Source organism: Parasteatoda tepidariorum, chromosome 1, assembly GCF_982258835.1.
Source record: "Parasteatoda tepidariorum strain Cologne lab strain chromosome 1, Ptep-v5.0, whole genome shotgun sequence".
Taxonomy (NCBI): domain Eukaryota; kingdom Metazoa; phylum Arthropoda; class Arachnida; order Araneae; family Theridiidae; genus Parasteatoda; species Parasteatoda tepidariorum.
The window spans coordinates 126,895,070-126,903,564 of NC_141755.1; the positions used below are offsets into that span (position 1 = coordinate 126,895,070).

At 32.2% G+C, this 8,495-nt stretch overlaps 1 pseudogene; it reads right to left on the reverse strand.

Annotated features, from left to right (window-relative positions):
* Nucleotides 1-706: 706 nt before the first annotated feature.
* Nucleotides 707-1,625, reverse strand: LOC147816908 (small subunit ribosomal RNA; annotated as a pseudogene; the record flags this gene model as incomplete).
* Nucleotides 1,626-8,495: the final 6,870 nt, after the last annotated feature.

Genomic DNA, 8,495 nt, shown 5'->3' on the forward strand with positions numbered 1-8,495 from the left:
ACATTCAGAGACTAGTGTCGTTTTTGCGTTCGAGAGTTTCAAATCAAGAGTTTTCCTCCGAGAAGGGGGAAAATGCGTCGGCACCAACGGGGCGGGGAGCTCTCTCAGGTCGAGCACCCTCTTCAAGCCTAGCCCTGCGAAGGACCTCCCTCTTCCCCAGGACGAAGGGATGGGAAACAGGCACGCCCACACGGCACTGACAGTTGCGGTCGAGGCGGGGATCGCCAGTAAAGGATCCCCGGGCGTAGGCCGAAGTCGGAGCCTACTGGCACCCATCTTTAATTGCCTAAAAGGGATGGTGACTTAGGGCAATCAGTCCTTATCCCACAGATGGGATCTTCGCACCACTGGTCATTAGACCAACCACATGTTCTGCGTTTTTAGCCGACCCGTGAGCCGAGTGATCCACTGCTCGGAGTGGTACTTTCGTTTCGGCCGACTAGAGTCGTTTTGCGTTCGAGAGTTTCGAATCAAGAGTTTTCCTCCGAGAAGGGGGAAAATGCATCGGCACCAACGGGGCGGGGAGCTCTCTCAGGTCGAGCCCCCTCTTCAAGCCTAGCCCAGCAAAGGACCTCCCTCTTCCCCAGGTCGAAGGGCTGGGAAACAGGCACGCCCACACGGCACTGACAGTTGCGGTCGAGGCGGGGATCGCCAGAGAAGGATCCCCGGGCGTAGGCCGATGTCGGAGCCTACTGGCACCCATCTTCAATTGTCCTTCCGCTGGTTCACCTACGGAAACCTTGTTACGCGTTAACTTCCTCTTAATGATCAAGTTCGATCAACTTTCCGGCACGCCGGCTCGACCCGGAGGTCAGTCCGAGCACCAGTCCGAGGACCTCACTAAATCATTCCATCGGATGTTGCGACGGGCGGTTTGCACAAAGGGCAGGGACGTACTCAACACGAGCTGATGACTCGTGCTTACTGGGAATTCCTCATTCAAGGTAGATATTTACCATTACTCCAGTAGTGCCCTTCCGTCAATTCCTTTAAGTTTCAGCTTTGCAACCATACTTCCCCCGGAACCAAAAAGCTTTGGTTTCCCGGAAGCTGCCCGGCGTGTCATTTGAGGAACACAGCCGGATCGGTGGCTGGCATCGTTTATGGTTAGAACTAGGGCGGTATTTGATCGCCTTCGAACCTCTAACTTTCGTTCTTGATTAATGGAAACATTCTTGGCAAATGCTTTCGCAGTAGTTCGTCTTGCGACGGTCCAAGAATTTCACCTCTAGCGTCGCAATACGAATGCCCCCGTCTGTCCCTCTTAATCATTACCTCGTGTTCCGAAAACCAACAAAATAGAACCGAGGTCCTATTCCATTATTCCATGCACCATTATTCATGCGTCATGCATACTTTGAGCACTCTAATTTTTTCAAAGTAAAATTGCCGAAACCGAACGACAACCGGTAAAGATCATCGGACAATTTCGGCGGCAATGCTCAGAACTGGCAGTGACCACCGGAGGGCGGACCACCCGTCTTGAACTAAGATCCAACTATGAGCTTTTTAACAGCAACAACTTCAATATACGCTTTTGGAGCTGGAGTTACTGCTGCGGCCGCAGCAGACTTTCCCTCCTTCTTTGATACAAGCATATGACTACTGGCAGGACCAACCAGGTTACTTTCACGTTCAGCGAGCGTTCGAAGCGGCGCTTCGAATCTCAGAGGTAGTGGTGCCCCCGGCTGGCGAGGGCGCCGGACCCGGCATGACGGCCGGGTCCCCGTTCGCACAGATCGAACTAGAGCCTTCTTCCTCTAGTCGGTTCGAGACTCACTGCGTCCCCCTTGGCGTCAACGCCTGGACGCGAGAGTGCTCTGCCGTCGAGAGTCGTGCTCGCGCCGGAACAAACTGCAGAAAACCTCGTAAATGCTTCCATCACTGTTCAGTCTCCACGCGGCTACAAACTACTGTCCGAGCCACTCGCTGAAAAGCCGAGACCTTTTGTTTCCGTGAGGCGAGCCCTCGCCCTTGTCGAGACGAGAGCGTTGCGTTTCTTGAGACACGCTCACTGTGCCTCACATGTATAGTCCCGCACAAAGTTCATGTTCCAAGCGAAAGATTTTTCTCCCTGGCGGTGGCCGTCGACGTCCGCATCCCCGGCCTCTCGCCGAGGAAATTTAAATTTGAACGGAAAACGCATATCGGCCTTTCCGGCCTTGCTCGGGCTTCGTCTCAGACTTCCCGTCGCCGGACTTAGAAGAATTTCCACAATTTTCGAGACTTAGAAAAATTTCGGAAAAAATTTGACTTTGACAAAAAAACACTCTAAAACTAATTTAAAAAAAAATTTAACTAAAAATTATTATTACATAATTATAATAAAAAATATTATTTATATACATTTATCATATTATATAAATTTCATATTAAAATAATTTAAAATAATTAAAAAAAAATAACATGAAATTATTATTATATAATTATATTATCAAATTTATATTATATAACTATTATTAAAAATTATATTTTTATACATTATATTATATTATATTATTTTATTATACATTATATTATTTTTTATACATTATATTATATTATTATACATCTTTTAAAACCAATTTTGATAATAAACACATTGTTTTATATTATAAAGTTTCTTCATTAGTACAATGTCAATAACTAATGTTTTTAGGCAACAATGTTACGATATTTGAAGTGTTTACGTCTGGTCTAACAGATCTTTCGAGTATCTTTGCATAAGTGCTTTTAATTGCTTAATTTGCTTTTTTTTTATTAAGAAAATCTTCTGAATTTTTCAAAGTCAAAACCGTTTGAAAATAATACTAAGGTTCAAATACCATGAAATATTTCTAAGTACGAAAATCTTCTGAAATTTTCAAAGTGAAAACCGTTTGAAAATATTACTAAGTTTGAAATACCATGAAATATTTCTAAGTACGAAAATCTTCGGAATTTTTCAAAGTCAAAACCGTTTGAAAATATTACTAAGTTTGAAATACCATGAAATATTTCTAAGTACGAAAATCTTCTCAATTTTTCAAAATCAAAACAGTTTAAAAATATTACTAAGTTTGAAATACCATGAAATATTTCGAAATACGAAAATCTTCTGAATTATTCAAAGTCAAAACCGTTTGAAAATATTACTAAGTTTGAAATACCATGAAATATTTCTAAGTACGAAAATCTTCTGAATTCCCGCACAAAGTTCATTTTCCAAGCGAAGAATTTTTCTCCCGGGCTGTGGCTGTCGACATCCGCATCCCCGGCCTCTCGTCGAGGAAATTTAAATTTGAACGGCAAACGCATATTGGCCTTTCCGGCCTCGCTCGGGCTTCGTCTCAGACTTCCCGTCGCCGGACTTAGAAGAATTTCCACAATTTTCGAGACTTAGAAAAATTTCGGAAAAAATTGGACTTTGACAAAAAAACACTCTAAAACTAATTTAAAAAAAATGTAACTAAAAATTATTATTACATAATTATAATTAAAAATATTATTTATATACATTTATCATATTATATAAATTTCATATTAAAATAATTTAAAATAATTAAAAAAAATAACACAAAATTATTATTATGTAATTATATTATCAAATTTATATTATATAACTAAAAATTATATTTTTATACATTATATTATATACATTTTTTATTAAAATATTTTAAAATTTAACTATTATTATACATCTTTTAAAACTAATTTTGATAATAAACACATTGTTTTATATTATAAAGTTTCTTCAATAGTACAATGTCAATAACTAATGATTTTAGGCAACAATGTTACGATATTTGAAGGGTTTACGTCTGGTCTAACAGATCTTTCGAGTTTCTTTGCATAAGTGCTTGTAATTGCTTAATTTGCTTTTTTTTTTATTTCTAAGTACGAAAATCTTCTGAATTTTTCAAAGTCAAAACCGTTTGAAAATATTACTAAGTTTGAAATACCATAAAATATTTCCAAGTACGAAAATCTTCTGAAATTTTCAAAGTCAAAACCGTTTGAAAATATTACTAAGTTTGAAATACCATGAAATATTTCTAAGTACGAAAATCTTCTGAATAAGTCAAAACCGTTTGAAAATATTTCTAAATTTGAAATACCATGAAATATTTCTAAGTACGAAAATCTTCTGAATTTTTCAAAGTCAAAACCGTTTGAAAATATTACTAAGGTTCAAATACCATGAAATATTTCTAAGAACGAAAATCTTCTGAAATTTTCAAAGTGAAAACCGTTTGAAAATATTACTAAGTTTGAAATACCATGAAATATTTCTACGTACGAAAATCTTCTGAATTTTTTAAAGTCAAAGCCGTTTTAAAATATTACTAATTATTAAATACCATGAAATATTTCTAAGTACGAAAATCTTCTGAATTTTTCAAAGTCAAAACCGTTTGAAAATATTACTAATTTTGATATACCATGAAATATTTCTAAGTACGAAAATCTTCTGAATTTTTCAATGTCAAAACCGTTTGAAAATATTACTAAGTTTGAAATACCATGAAATATTTCTAAGTACGAAAATCTTCGGAATTTTTCAAAGTCAAAACCGTTTGAAAATATTACTAAGTTTGAAATACCATGAAATATTTCTAAGTACGAAAATCTTCTCAATTTTTCAAAATCAAAACTGTTTAAAAATATTACTAAGTTTGAAATACCATGAAATATTTCGAAATACGAAAATCTTCTGAATTATTCAAAGTCAAAACCGTTTGAAAATATTACTAAGTTTGAAATACCATGAAATATTTCTAAGTACGAAAATCTTCTGAATTTTTCAAAGTCAATACCGTTTGAAAATATTACTAAGTTTGAAATACCATAAAATATTTCTAAGTACGAAAATCTTCTGAAATTTTCAATGTCAAAACCGTTTGAAAATATTACTAAGTTTAAAATACCATAAAATATTTCTAAGGACGAAAATCTTCTGAATTTTTCAAAGTCAAAACCGTTTGAAAATATTACTAAGTTTGAAATACCATAAAATATTTCTAAGTACGAAAACCTTCTGAATTTTTCCAAGTCAAAACCGTTTGAAAATATTACTTAGTTTGAAATACCATGAAATATTTCTAAGTACGAAAATCTTCGGAATTTTTTAAAGTCAAAAAAGTTTGAAATTATTACTAAGTTTGAAATACCATAAAATATTTCTAAGGACGAAAATCTTCTGAATTTTTCAAAGTCAAAACCGTTTGAAAATATTACTAAGTTTGAAATACCATGAAATATGTCTAAGTACGAAAATCTTCTGAATTTTTCAAAGTCAAAACCGTTTGAAAATATTACTAAGTTTGAAATACCATAAAATATTTCTAAGGACGAAAATCTTCTGAATTTTTCAAAGTCAATACTGCTTGAAAATATTTCTAAGTTTGAAATACCATGAAATATTTCTAAGTACGAAAATCTTCTGAATTTTTCAAAGTCAATACCGTTTGAAAATATTTCTAAGTTTGAAATACCATGAAATATTTCTAAGTACGAAAATCTTCTGAATTTTTCAAAGTCAATACCGTTTGAAAATATTACTAAGTTTGAAATACCATGAAATATTTCTAAGTACGAAAATCTTCTCAATTTTTCAAAATCAAAACCGTTTGAAAATATTACTAAGTTTGAAATACCATAAAATATTTCTAAGGACGAAAATCTTCTGAATTTTTCAAAGTCAATACTGCTTGAAAATATTTCTAAGTTTGAAATACCATGAAATATTTCTAAGTACGAAAATCTTCTGAATTTTTCAAAGTCAATACCGCTTGAAAATATTTCTATGTTTGAAATACCATGAAATATTTCTAAGTACGAAAATCTTCTGAATTTTTCAAAGTCAAAACCGTTTGAAAATATTACTAAGTTTGACATACCATGAAATATTTCTAAGTACGAAAATCTTCTGAATTTTTCAAAGTCAAAACCGTTTGAAAATATTACTAAGTTTGAAATACCATGAAATATTTCTAAGTACGAAAATCTTCTGAATTCCCGCACAAAGTTCATTTTCCAAGCGAAGAATTTTTCTCCCGGGCTGTGGCTGTCGACATCCGCATCCCCGGCCTCTCGTCGAGGAAATTTAAATTTGAACGGCAAACGCATATTGGCCTTTCCGGATTCGCTCGGGCTTCGTCTCAGTCTTCCCGTCGCCGGACTTAGAAGAATTTCCACAATTTTCGAGACTTAGAAAAATTTCGGAAAAAATTGGACTTTGACAAAAAAACACTCTAAAACTAATTTTAAAAAAATGTAACTAAAAATTATTATTACATAATTATAATTAAAAATATTATTTATATACATTTATCATATTATATAAATTTCATATTAAAATAATTTAAAATAATTAAAAAAAATAACACAAAATTATTATTATATAATTCTATTATCAAATTTATATTATATAACTATTATTAAAAATTATATTTTTATACATTATATTATATACATTTTTTATTAAAATATTTTAAAATTTAACTATTATTATACATCTTTTAAAACCAATTTTGATAATAAACACATTGTTGCGAACAACATTATATTTATATTGTATTATAAAGTTTCTTCATTAGTACAATGTCAATAACTAATGTTATAAGGCAACAATGTTACGATATTTGAAGTGTTTACGTCTGGTCTAACAGATCTTTCGAGTTTCTTTGCATAAGTGCTTTTAATTGCTTAATTTGCTTTTTTTTTATTTCTAAGTACGAAAATCTTCTGAATTTTTCAAAGTCAAAACCGTTTGATAATATTACTAAGTTTGAAATAACATAAAATATTTCTAAGTACGAAAATCTTCTGAATTTTTCATAGTCAAAACCGTTTGAAAATATTACTAAGTTTGAAATACCATGAAATATTTTTAAGTACGAAAATCTTCTGAATTTTTCAAAATCAATACCGCTTGAAAATATTTCTAAGTTTGAAATACCATGAATATTTCTAAGTACAAAAATCTTCGGAATTTTTCAAAGTCAAAACCGTTTGCAAATATTACTAAGTTTGAAATACCATGAAATATTTCTAAGTACGAAAATCTTCTGAATTTTTCAAAGTCAAAACCGTTTGAAAATATTACTAAGTTTGACATACCATGAAATATTTCTAAGTACGAAAATCTTCTGAATTTTTCAAAGTCAAAACCGTTTGAAAATATCGCTAAGTTTGAAATACCATGAAATATTTCTAAGTACGAAAATCTTCTGAATTCCCGCACAAAGTTCATTTTCCAAGCGAAGAATTTTTCTCCCGGGCTGTGGCCGTCGACATCCGCATCCCCGGCCTCTCGAAGTGGAAATTTAAATTTGAACGGCAAACGCTTATTGGCCTTTCCGGCCTCGCTCGGGCTTCGTCTCAGACTTCCCGTCGCCGGACTTAGAAGAATTTCCACAATTTTCGAGACTTAGAAAAATTTCGGAAAAAATTGGACTTTGACAAAAAAACACTCTAAAACTAATTAAAAAAAAATGTAACTAAAAATTATTATTACATAATTATAATTAAAAATATTATTTATATACATTTATCATATTATATAAATTTCATATTAAAATAATTTAAAATAATTAAAAAAAAATAACACAAAATTATTATTATATAATTATATTATCAAATTTATATTATATAACTATTATTAAAAATTATATTTTTATACATTATATTATATACATTTTTTATTAAAATATTTTAAAATTTAACTATTATTATACATCTTTTAAAACCAATTTTGATAATAAACACATTGTTGCGAACAACATTATATTTATATTATATTATAAAGTTTCTTCATTAGTACAATGTCAATAACTAATGTTATAAGGCAACAATGTTACGATATTTGAAGTGTTTACGTCTGGTCTAACAGATCTTTCGAGTTTCTTTGCATAAGTGCTTTTAATTGCTTAATTTGCTTTTTTTTATTTCTAAGTACGAAAATCTTCTGAATTTTTCAAAGTCAAAACCGTTTGATAATATTACTAAGTTTGAAATAACATAAAATATTTCTAAGTACGAAAATCTTCTGAATTTTTCATAGTCAAAACCGTTTGAAAATATTACTAAGTTTGAAATACCATGAAATATTTTTAAGTACGAAAATCTTCTGAATTTTTCAAAATCAATACCGCTTGAAAATATTTCTAAGTTTGAAATACCATGAAATATTTCTAAGTACAAAAATCTTCGGAATTTTTCAAAGTCAAAACCGTTTGCAAATATTACTAAGTTTGAAATACCATGAAATATTTCTAAGTACGAAAATCTTCTGAATTTTTCAAAGTCAAAACCGTTTGAAAATATTACTAAGTTTGACATACCATGAAATATTTCTAAGTACGAAAATCTTCTGAATTTTTGAAAGTCAAAACCGTTTGAAAATATTGCTAAGTTTGAAATACCATGAAATATTTCTAAGTACGAAAATCTTCTGAATTCCCGCACAAAGTTTATTTTCCAAGCGAAGAATTTTTCTCCCGTGCAGTGGCCGTCGACATCCGCATCCCCGGCCT